Here is a 12,075-nt window from a genome sequence, read left to right as displayed (position 1 = left end):
CAAACCTCGCAGCAAAAAGCAGGGAACAAAAGAAGGGTTCCTAATTACACGCGCGTGTGAGATCTGTGCGCATTCACACGCAGAAGCACGTACAAACATAGAGATTTTATGTAAAATCTGAGCCATCCATAAGTATGTAAATACGATTTAGATCATTTTTCTTAAAAATAAGGTAATTTCACTCTTTTGGGACATAAAATAAAAATAAAATTAACCGTTAAAATATTTAAATAGCCATTCAAAATTTTCGAAATCATGTGGTCCACAATAGGTATTATATGGATTGATTTTTATCAAAAAAGATCTAATATTAGTATCTCGCATGATGGAAAGCTCAGATCTTACAGCGTAATATTGTGACACAAGAACCCACGTGTGAATAGGCTCCCACATGCGTGTGAATTACCCACCCTCACACAAAGATAAACGAAAGAAAACTTCAGAGGGAGATAGAGAGACAGAGAGAGGGAGGAAAGAGAGATTTGGGTTTTCTTGGATCTTTCTCAAATTCTCTTGTATATATTTATGGGTTTTTTATTATAAAATAAAAGGCCCAAAAATCTCTTCAATCTTCTTATAGTCTCTGTTATTATCATTAATTAATTATAATTAGAAAATGAGTGATCCAAAGTATGCTTATCCATACCCTGCCCAAGGTTTGTAACACTCATCCCAATCTTCTCATATTTTGAATGATTTTTTTGCAATTTTATGGTTTTATTTTACTTTTTTGAGATTGGGTTTTCTTATTTTTTGCCATTTATTCATTTAAATCTTGTACTTTTCAATTTTTATTTGTTTTGTTTGATATTTTGTTACGGGATGTGTACCTTTTTTTAAGTGTGATTAGATTAATGTTAATTACCCTTGTTAAGTTCTTAATCACTTTTGATTTGTGGTAGAAACTGAAAATAATGACTTCCATTTTATGCTTTTATGTAATTATTTAGGGAATTTTGCTAACTTTTTAATATTTTTTATAGATTTTCTTTTGATTTCTCTTATAATTGTGATTGGTGTTGATATCTTTCATTATTATGAAATGATATTTTAATGGGTTTTTTTTAAGGGTGTGTTTGGTTGCATCAAATTTCATGAAATGTCAAGAATTCTGCACCAAATTAGACTGATTACATGAAATATCATGATATTTGGTCCAACCAAACGCAGCCGCATCTTTTTCTTCCAATAGTTCATTGTAAAGGTTATCTATTTGGTGCATAGGGCTCAAGATATGATCCAGACCATTGATTGAGTGGGTCCACTTGTGGATCTGATAAAACAGAACCCACTGATCCACAATTTTCGCAGTCAGATCTTGTGACCAACTGACAGTCCAGTGTATGATTTGAAGATAGTCAGATCTTGTGACCAACAGAGTCCCGTGTATGATTTGAAGATAGTCATCGCTCAGATGGGTACCACACAAATCAACGCTCTGGATCATGGATCGTCGAGCCATGCCATGAATTTTGTTGCAGTGTACTAGATAAGGAAATCGTTGCATTACACTTAGCTTAGATCTTCTCCAAATTATCATTTGATCTTGTCTTCTTCTTCCTCTTCTTCTTCTTCTACTACTCCTTTTTTTTATTTTTTTTGCAATTTATCATAGAATTCTATTTCATCGGCGCACTTGTAATTTTTGTAAATTTATTAGAAAATCATGATCTCATTTATTTATTTATTTTTGTAATTACAGGGTATTATCAAGGACCTCCTGTGATGCCACCGCCACAATATTATGCACCTCCACCCAAGAGACAACCAGGCTTTCTTGAAGGATGGTGAGTTTTATTCGTATCTTTAGAATTTAGCAATTGAATTGATGGCATAGGTGCACCTCAAATTAATAGATTCAAATTGTGGGACCCTCTGTAGAGAGATCGTAGCCCCATAATCGGATTGATTGAATGACGGGTCATTGCTTCAATGTAATTTCTTGATGGGTTTTGATTGGGGCCCATTCGATGTCAGCCAATCGCGCACTTAGGGCCATTGGTTTGGTGTGATTGTTAGGGTATCGACATGAGACCCCACAATTTGGACGGTTTAAATTGAGTTATGTATGTGTGGCATGGCAGAGGAGGGTGGATGTCATTTAGGGGGTGTTTGGATTGTAAGTTACTTAAGCTACTTATGCCTCAAGTAACTTATCTTGGTTTCTACTTATTAAGTTGAAGTGAAGTAACTTCAAGGGGGTGTTTGGATCATAAGTTACTTAAGGTAAGCTACTTATGCCTTAAGTAACTTATCTTGATTTTTACTTGTTAAGCTGAAGTGATTAAGTAACTTTAAAGGGGTGTTTGGATCATAAGTTACTTAAGATAAGCTACTTATGCCTTAAGTAACTTATCTTGATTTCTACTTATTAAGCTGAAGTGATTAAGTAACTTTAAGGGGATGTTTGGATCATAAGTTACTTAAGATAAGCTACTTATGCCTTAAGTAACTTATCTTGATTTCTACTTATTATGCTGAAGTGATTAAGTAACTTTAAGGAGGTGTTTGGATCATAAGTTACTTAAGATAAGCTACTTATGCCTTAAGTAGCTTATCTTGATTTCTACTTATTAAACTGAAGTGATTAAGTAACTCTAAATAAAAAAGCCACTTATAATTGATCATAAATCGAACTTACTTATCTACTGCTGTAAGTGGAAAAAGTAACTTATTTGGTGGTATCCAAACGGGCTCTAAGTAAAAAAAGTTACTTATAATTGATCTTAAACCAAACTTACTTATCTGAATAAGTTACTTATGTACTACTGTAAGTAGAAAAAGTAACCTATTTGGTGGCATCCAAACGGGCCCTTAGGCAGCTAGGCATTAGAATTTTGGTCTGTTCATGATTGACGGGCGAAATGGGTTTTGGGAAGCCAACCTCAGATAGTTGCGATGGGGCCATAGATTATGATGATGTGTGCAATTCTAGAATTGCTTGGTGCAGTGCAAGCTATGAATTATCACACTTTCTCTTTCTTACTTGTTTTATCCTTTGGTGTGATCTCGGGTGTGATTAGTTGCCTCCATATGATGTATTTATCATATGGTACATGTGTATGATGATCTGAACCATTCGTCTTTAGTGATCTCGGCCACCCTGATTGGACCATCTTACTATGTGATCAATGATTCGGTTTTTTATTTTCTCATTGAAAGTGTTTATTAGCTGATCATGACCATGTTGTTGATGTGATCTTTAGCTGGTGTCCTTCTTGCTTTTATGTGGGATCGGTGAGTCTTGCACAAAATCTGACTCGGAGTGAAGTGGGAGGGAGCCATCACTATATAGGGGCGCTAGCACGCTACGGCGTCAAAGCAGACGCTTCTTCAGGGAGCCGTCACTATATAGGGGCGCTAGCACACTACGGCGTCAAAGCAGACGAAGCCTTCTGAAGAAGCTGCTTGCTGCTGATTAATCATGAAATTTGATGGTATTTGGTGCAACCAAACACACCCGAGTTTCTGCCAGAGATAAATTCTCGGGTTTCTCTCATATGAGGAACACTCTCATTTTCCTTTTTTAATTTGAGAACATTTCGAGTGAATCTCACTTGTTCCCGGAGGGACATTGATTTCTCTACCAGTATTGTGGAAGAAGACAATGAATTACCGACAATAGGCGGCAGTTTGCAGTGTATCACAAACAGTCCCCTTCCAAAGTTACAAGTTAAGAACCTGCACAGGTTTTTCCTTACAACTTCCACATGTCTATCGCCGGGCTGGCCTTGAGCCTAGCAGAGGCAAAATTTTGAATAGGCCTCGCCCCATGGCTCGAGCAGTTCAAAATCCAGGTGTAAGGCAACCGTAGGTCTGGCCCGTTAATAGCCTTACTCTCAAATAGGGCTGCAACTTGGGATTGGATCAACGTCGAGTTGTCATAGTCCCCACGTTGGGTTATGGTTGGATAACTCCAACCTTATTCAAAATTGGGTTGGGTCCAGATTGAGCAAATTTGTGTTGGGTTGGGTTGGGAGTAATCACATTATTTGGGTCGGTTCGGGTCAGTTTGGGTTAGGTTGAGGTTGAGCATAGAGGAATTCAGGTTGGGTTGTGCTGGGCACCTCAGGTTGGAATTTGGTTCGGGTCGGGTTGTGGGTTGGCTGCCCTTAAGGTTGGGTGGGGCTCGGGTTGAGTGTCTCTGGCTGGAATTCAGTTTGTGTCAGGTTGTGGGTCGGCTCCTCTTAAGGTTGAGCGGGGCTTGGGTTGACCCTCAACCCGACCCAACCCGCCGGAGTTGCACCCATGATCTCAGAACATCTACATCATTGCTTCTCTTTAACACAATTGGCACCGCAGGCTTATGTCCTTGTAAGGGTCAGCAAATGTCAATTGGGTCGAGTCCTTAGTCAACGGTGAATCTTTCTATGGCCCTCCCAGTGTCTGGTGAAGTGATCTGCACTCTCCATTAGTTTAGTCCACATTATATGGCCAATCATGAAAAATCACACCGATCAGATGGTCTACTCAAAATAATCTTATAACCGTGCATGGAATGAGTTTGGTCATTCATCCGCAACCTACAACTTCCTGGCTTTTAGTGTTTGTACCCATCCCTCAGGCCTGATGAGAGGAGTGGGCCTCAGCAATGTCACTCGACAGATTACTCGTATTCAACCATTCTCTTTGTGGAAACCACTCTAACGGGGATCGGCCAGTTGTCAAGATCGCCTGACCAAAGTGATTCTTCGGAATCGTAAGTAATCCAGGACCCACTCATCAAATGATTGGGCCTTGTTTTCATGAACAATCTCGACCATCCATATACTTTTGATTGGTTTCTTAGGATCATCCTTTTAGTGTGGGTTTTGCATGGTGGCCCATGAAGTGCCATTGGGACCTAACCAGGGCTTTTGGGGGCCATAGTCTAGATTGATTGATTGAGCTGCCCACCTCCTCATGAAACTAGGAGTCTAACATCACAATATATCCAAGGGTCATGATTCAGTGAGCAGCCCTTCATGTGAGTGGGCAAATGTGTTGGTGATCTGAGCCATTCATCAAGTAGGGTACATGGTGAGCATGCCATGGACCCAAAAATAACGTTGGTCCGCTAATCAGGTTGGTAAAAAAATTATGACAAAAGATGGATGGTTGGAAGAAAAAAGATCCAACAGTGAAAAGTTCAACATGCAAATGTGGCTCACTTGATGATTGTGGTACCCCTATTATTGTATTTTCATGTGCTTACCTGATTAATGGCCTGGAATTATGGTACGTGCGGTCCGCATGGATCCCATACATTCATTCCTCACTATCACTTGAGGCAGGCCACTCACTGTGGTACAGTCTCTTATCATTCTATTTAATGACATCATTAGAACCATAGCAATTGAAAATTTTATGTGGGCCCCACTTAATGGATGGTTTGAGTTGTCTTGAATGCATACGATCGATTGCGGGCCGCACCAAATGGACGGGTTGATTGTTCATCTGTTCTCCTTTGTGCAGCCTTGCAGCTCTTTGTTGTTGCTGCCTCATCGACGAGTGTTGCTGCGATCCCTCGATTATATTTGTAAGTTGATGTATTTCTATGTATGGTAGGAGATGTTTTAATGGGACATTTGAAAATAACGGTTTGTATTTAGGGATTGGACCATCTCTGTGATCTTATCCTTCTCTTGTCTATGTGAATATGATCGTATCCTTCTCTTGTAACTTGAATGGCCAAGATCTTCCGTTTTCTTACCTTGTCATGTTTGTACTATATTTATGGGAAATGATACAGGCCACTCATGCGAATTTGGCTCACGTGTGCAAGATTGGAGCCTTCTGTTTGGTGGCCCCACTGGTTAGATCTTCTGGCGTGAGAACCAGGTTGTTTCACTCCTCTTGTGGGCCACTGTTCACAAAATAAATGGACGGCTAGAATGTTATTTTAAGGCCGTACATAAATTGGCCTGTCTTGTCTCATCGTGGATGGACTGTGCCTTCAATATATCTTTGATAGAGCAATATTAACCTCTTGTTTGGTGGTCCAAAGTTAGATGGTTGAGAGATGGAACAATGGTCTGTACTTATGTTTGAGATGGGCCTTTGTATGGGCGGAGCCCATCTGTTGATTAGGCCTAGAAATATCCGATTTCCGCCCAAACCCGGCTGTTGCCTGGCAACGGATCTTGCCCGCTTTAAATCAAGAGAGGAAAACTTTGATACTCTGGAGTGTGATGGCTGATATGCAGGCGCTAAAAAGTTGTACATGTGACGTGCATGTAATTCAGGTTGAACTAGCCAAACTGTGGGTCCCAGTCCAGGTGTATCATAAACCCAAAACTACACTTAATTACGTCCGGATTAGTGGACATTTATTGGAAGTAAATGAAAGGTATCTAACGGTTCTGTTCAAGCAGACAAGTGTCCACGAATCAGTGGATGGGATTGCTCGACGTATCTGATTTTGGTGGTATTTCTTAGATGCGGTGGGTCTCACAATTTAGGCGGTTTACTTTTTATTCATTCCACGTGCACAATTTCCAAGTGCTCGGGTATCAATCATACACAGGTTTTCAATTTGGAAAGTGGGCCCGTGGTTCAGTAATCCAGACCGTTGGCCTATTGTGTCCCAGCCTGGAGTGTCTATTCCTCAAAAGTATCCTTAATGGAATAATATTAAATTTCCTATTTGTGGGCCTGAATATGGATGGTTAAGAAGAAAGGAGTAACAATAGCGTGGGCCGAGCCTGATATGGGCCTAGACCCATTTTGAGATGGGCCTCAAGAGGCTGCATAATATAACTAGGGGTGTACATCGAGCCGAATCGAGTCAAGCTGGCCTCAGCTCAGCTCGGCTCGGTCACCAGGCACACCCAGCTCGAACTCGGCTCGGCTCGGTGACCGAGCCAACATCTCCAGCTCGAGCTTGACATGGTCAGCAATCGAACTAGTTTGAGCCAAGTTCGAGCCAGTTTCAAGTTTCGAGCTTTCGAGCCGATTTTGAGGAGAGAGAGAGAGAGAGAGAGAGAGAGAGAGAGAGAGAGATGCTTACGTGAGGAGTGGGGTGTGAGATGCGGAGATAAGGAAGAGAGAGAGAGAGAGAGAGAGAGAGAGAGAGAGAGATGTTTTGAAGGGTCTGAGAGAGGATTTGCTGTTGGATTTTGCTGGAGAGAAAAAGAATTGAATGCGTGCGCTTGAACAGAAACGAATTGGCGATGCCAGATTCAGGCTTCTCAAATCCAGCTATGAAATACTACACTTATAGATCACCAACCACCATACACGTGGCATGAACACACGTTAAATCCAGGCCTCCCAATTTGTAAGGCCATTTATGGGACGAGCAGGTGAGAGAGAGAGAGAGAGAGAGAGAGAGAGAGAGAGAGAGAATTTAAGGTTTTGATTTTTGAAAATTTGGAGTCGGGCGGCGTGTTTTCAAAAAGGTAAAGGGATATATATATATATGTATAGACAACACGACCAAGTCAGGCCGAGTCGAGCCGAGTCAAGTTGAGCTGGGGTCAGCTCGAGATTGGCTCGAATTCATTTTTGAGCTGTACAAAACGGCCCGACTCTAATCGAACTCAATGAGTCGGGCCGAGTCAAGCGAACTAACTGTGCCAGCTCTGTTCGTGTGCACCCCTAAATATAACTAGAAAAAAGGGGTCAGGATTGCCTGCTACTCCTGACGTGGGCCCACCATCATGTTTGTGAGAAATCCATACTGTCATCCCGTTTTGGCAGCTCATTTTAAGACATAGCCCAAAACTTGAGTGGGCCACAGCATAGGAAACGGTGGAAATTGAACGTACACTTTGAAACATTTGTGGGGCTACAGAAGTTTTGGATAAGGCTTTTTTTTTTTTTTTGTTTTTGTTTTCAGTTCATCCCAGTGGGAATGACCCTATGAACGGTTGGGATGGCATATAAATATCATAGTGGACCCTAAGAAGTTTTCAACGGTAGGCATTTTCCTTCCCACTTTTTGCTGTTCTGTGGCCCACTTGAGTTTTGGATTTATCTCATTTCTGACAAACATCACAGTGGGCCCCACAGGCTATCTGCGTCCCGGAAAAAATGTCCACGTGAAGCCCAAACCTGGCTGTTGTGGGATGACTGATCTTTGTTAAGTCCACACCATAGATGGGAAGCGTATTGCGTGCTGATTTAAGCTACGCTAAGCGTAATGAATAAACTCTGTGGGGCCTACCATGGATGTATTTGTCTTATCTGACATGAGCCCAAAATCTAAGCATATCCAAAACTCAAGTGGACCACACCACTGGAAACAAGGGGATAATGATGTCCACCGTTGAAACCTTCCCAGGTTCCATAGTGATGTTTGTTTGTCATCCAACCTTTTCATAAGCTCACACGGACATGGATGAAGGGAAAACACAAATATCAGTTGGATTCAAAATTTCTGTGGCCTCAAGAAGTTTTCAATGGTAGGCATTTAATTCACACTATTTCTTGTGATGTGGTCCACCTGTGCTTTTCATATGCTTCAATTTTGGACTTATGTCCTAAGGTTAGGGGTAAAACGGTTATGGTGGCTTGGATAAGACACATACATCACGGTGGGCCTGAAAGAGTTCACACAATATGTTGGATGCTCTATGGTGACTGGTGAGAGGTATTCCGTTATTACAAGTTACAGGTGGGGCCGAAAGCCGGGCGGGTTCAACCCAACCGATCCATGACCGACTTGACATTGGGTCCAGCTCGGCAGGCTATATCAGGTTCAGTCTCAGGCTTAGGCTATACAAACACCAACCTGATATAACTTAGTTCGGGCTCAAATTGAGGTCTTGGGTTGCCTGACTCAACCCAAACCCGGTTAATATATGAGTTACCGATTGTTTGTGTTGAAGGCACAGGAAATTACAATGCTTTTGGGTCTCATTGGTCAATGCCATTTTCGATAACTCAAGCTAACAAGATGCGCTGAATTTCTCTCCCAAGTAAATTGTATGCTAGACAACATGACTTTTAAAGGAATAGGTGTCCTGTATTTTAGCTTATTTATTTAGAAAATAAAATAAAATTCTTCCCGATAAATTACTACATATATAATTAATAAAATCATAGGTATAGAAAATAACACGCTGTATTGAAATATAACATATTTTAATGTAATAATGAAAATATTAGCATGTATTCACCTAACCAACCTGACTGAATCCGCTTGGGTTGGGCTTGCGTTGAGAATTCCCAACCCAAGATTGGGTTGAGTTAGGTTAGGATTGAGATATAGGAACCTTGGGTTGGGCTTGAGAACCCAACCCAACCCAACCGCACTTTCGGCCCTAGTGTCAGGAACCGTTGTTTGGTAGGACAAGGCATATATGGGCTGTGGCCCATAGTCCATAATGTATAGTAATTGGAAAATCCTAACCATCCGATTTCGCCCACTAAATTTGGACATTTATTAATATTTTTTTCATCAATTTCCCGTCTCATTCAGTTGTGTGCCATTGACGGCTAGGATGTTATATGGTCCATGATTATGAACTATGGCCATCTGTCTACGGCCCACCAAATCAACAATTCCAGTGAAGGACCATCACCCCCTTTTTTTTTTATTCTTTACAATTAATGATAGAGGGTCACTCCTAATTCAATCCAATCCGTCCATTGATTTTCAGTTGGTAGCAACTCTACCGAAATAAGTGGGGAGTAGCCAATCCGTTTGCCACAAAGACATACCTGTACCTGGGGCTGTGTGGGGTCCGCATAGATGTCTTGGTCCATCTGTTTTGAAAGACCACATTAGGATAGATTTAAAACTCAAATGGGCCACACCAACAAAACAGGGGAACGGAAACCTCCACCGTTGAAACTTTCCCGGAGTTGACCATGATGTTTATATGCATTCTAAGGTTATTAATATGCATATAAACTATAGGCACAAATATCATCCTGATACAAAACTTCTGTCACCCACGTATTCAATCACCTCCATTGGATATGCCTGCTTTGTAAATTCCTATCCTATTGTGGTTTGTCAAAACACATGGGTGAAGTGGATTTATCATGTACATCTCTATGGACCCCACACAAACCTGGGCATATGAAGTAGAGCAGGTCATGAATAATTTCATGGCCAAGATGGACCAGAAAAGGCCTGATTGGAGATGGCTTAAAACGGATATACCATATATGATTTTTCGGATAGGACAAGTTACTTTAGCCACCTAACCCCGCTATGCCGGGTTGTGCACGCCGAATTTGCAAAATACCATTAGATTGATAGTTGGATTTCTATTTTAATTTTGTTTTTACTATTTATAATAAGTTTTAGTTTGAGTATAACTTCTTATCCGTTGAGCTTTAGAAGCTGCGCCCAACATGAAAAGTGCTTAGAATTTAGGGGAACATCATGGTTATGCCAAATAGGACACTTATTATTTTTGGCTGAAAACCATGCGCACTAGTAGGAATCACGACAGTCTATAAATAGTAAGTTTATTATTTATAGTAAGTCACGGTTTCTAGGAATTTTAGTTATAGTTTAATTCCAAAGCTTCTTCCTAAGGTTTATATTATTATTTAAGAAGTTGTAAGCTTGTTTTTCATCATCAATCAAATTATTACGAATTTTATTAGAATTATTTTATATTTTTTTTTATCTCTCCCCGTGGATTCGAGGTATCTCTGTGAAGAGTCCAAAGAAGTTTCATGGATTCAGAACAGTTATCCCTCTGAGGAAGACGGTGCTCAACCTCTACACGTCCGCCCCAGCGTCAGTATAGATATATCTTTGTACCCAAATCTACTCTAAATCTTTTGAACCTTTTTTGGAAAATTTAATATGTTAATATCTAAAAGCTTAAATACTTAAGCTTGCCTTTACAATGATGAGCAAAGGGATTGAAATATTCTTAATTAACTAGTTTTAGCCTTTAGGCACATTGTTTCCCTCTAAACGATCTCTCTCTTCTCCCTCTTCATGTTTGACGGTTACAATGTCGTGTTGTTCTTAAAGTGGTGGAGTGAACGTGAGATGTAAAGAAGAGAAGGAGAGAGAGAGAGAGAGAGAGAGAGAGAGGTTGCAATACATGAGATGAGTTGAGTTTGAAACCCTAACCCTCTCTCCCTAATTGTGTATGCACTGCATGGTGGGCAAGGCCCATTATACTCTCTCGACTCATTCTCCTTTCAACAATGTGCATTGCACATGCCATACTGCTACTTCTAGTAGAAGAAACAAACTCACTTGCCATTTTGGTCCAAACAAGGGTTACAATCAGTGCTTTGGGTATTGTATTGACATGACTAGCACTGACTACATTTTAGACAAGACACCTAAGTTTTGTCCAAAAGCCTGCAAATGCAATAGAACGTGTCAATAGACATTTCTAAGTACTTATTGCTGGTATATGACATTCTAACATGTGAATGGGATACATCATTAGTCCAATCCTCCAAATGTGGAATGTACATCAAACATTATTTGGAACTCAATCATCATCAATCATGATTTTCTATCTATGATTGAATTGCATGCATATACAATATTATCAAATTTAAAACCATAAAAATCATAGGGATTAATCATGTACAGCCTCATTCTAAAATGATTGGGCTCGAAGATGGAAAGTATTACTATGCTATCAACATTTGGTGTAGATCCCTCTTAAATCTTCTTTTGCCTAGTAAGAGAGCAGTCCTAGGCATTATTTATATGGAAAAGACCGCAAGTCCTATTCTATATGTAGGCTTTTGATTTTCCTCTCTCATCATATAAATCATATAAATCAAATGTTGTTGGGATTTATTCTCTTTTCAAACTTGATTATTATTATTTAAAAAAAAAAAAGAATTTAAGTTATTTAAAGCCCAATTTTTTTTAAAATACAAAAAGATTGCATATATGTGTGTTCATGTGAGACATTATCGCATAAGGGAGCGTTTGGCTTACGGTGTTATATGGGATTAGGTGGGATGCGATTGCATTTGGTACCGAGCAAATTTCACCCTGCATTTAGGGAGAATGGGAAAGATCGAAATTAGGTTAGATGGATTTTCGTTTAGTCCCTATTAGATTAGGATGACTCTCGCCTAAAACTTTGAAAAGTTTTATAGATATGAACAAGTTTCATAGGTCCCACCATGATGTATGGACTATATCCATAC

At 40.1% G+C, this 12,075-nt stretch overlaps 1 long non-coding RNA gene across 1 annotated transcript; it reads left to right on the top strand.

Annotated features, from left to right (window-relative positions):
• Window positions 1-448: 448 nt before the first annotated feature.
• Window positions 449-5,691, top strand: LOC131218759 (uncharacterized). The gene is made up of 3 exons (XR_009157852.1): window positions 449-656; window positions 1,703-1,787; window positions 5,455-5,691. It is a non-coding gene; the product is annotated as an uncharacterized LOC131218759 (long non-coding RNA).
• The last annotated feature ends 6,384 nt before the right edge of the window (window positions 5,692-12,075 follow it).

This window comes from Magnolia sinica, chromosome 11 (genome assembly GCF_029962835.1).
Source record: "Magnolia sinica isolate HGM2019 chromosome 11, MsV1, whole genome shotgun sequence".
In the NCBI taxonomy this organism is placed as follows: Eukaryota; Viridiplantae; Streptophyta; class Magnoliopsida; order Magnoliales; family Magnoliaceae; genus Magnolia; species Magnolia sinica.
This window is presented reverse-complemented; position numbering and strand designations above follow the sequence as displayed.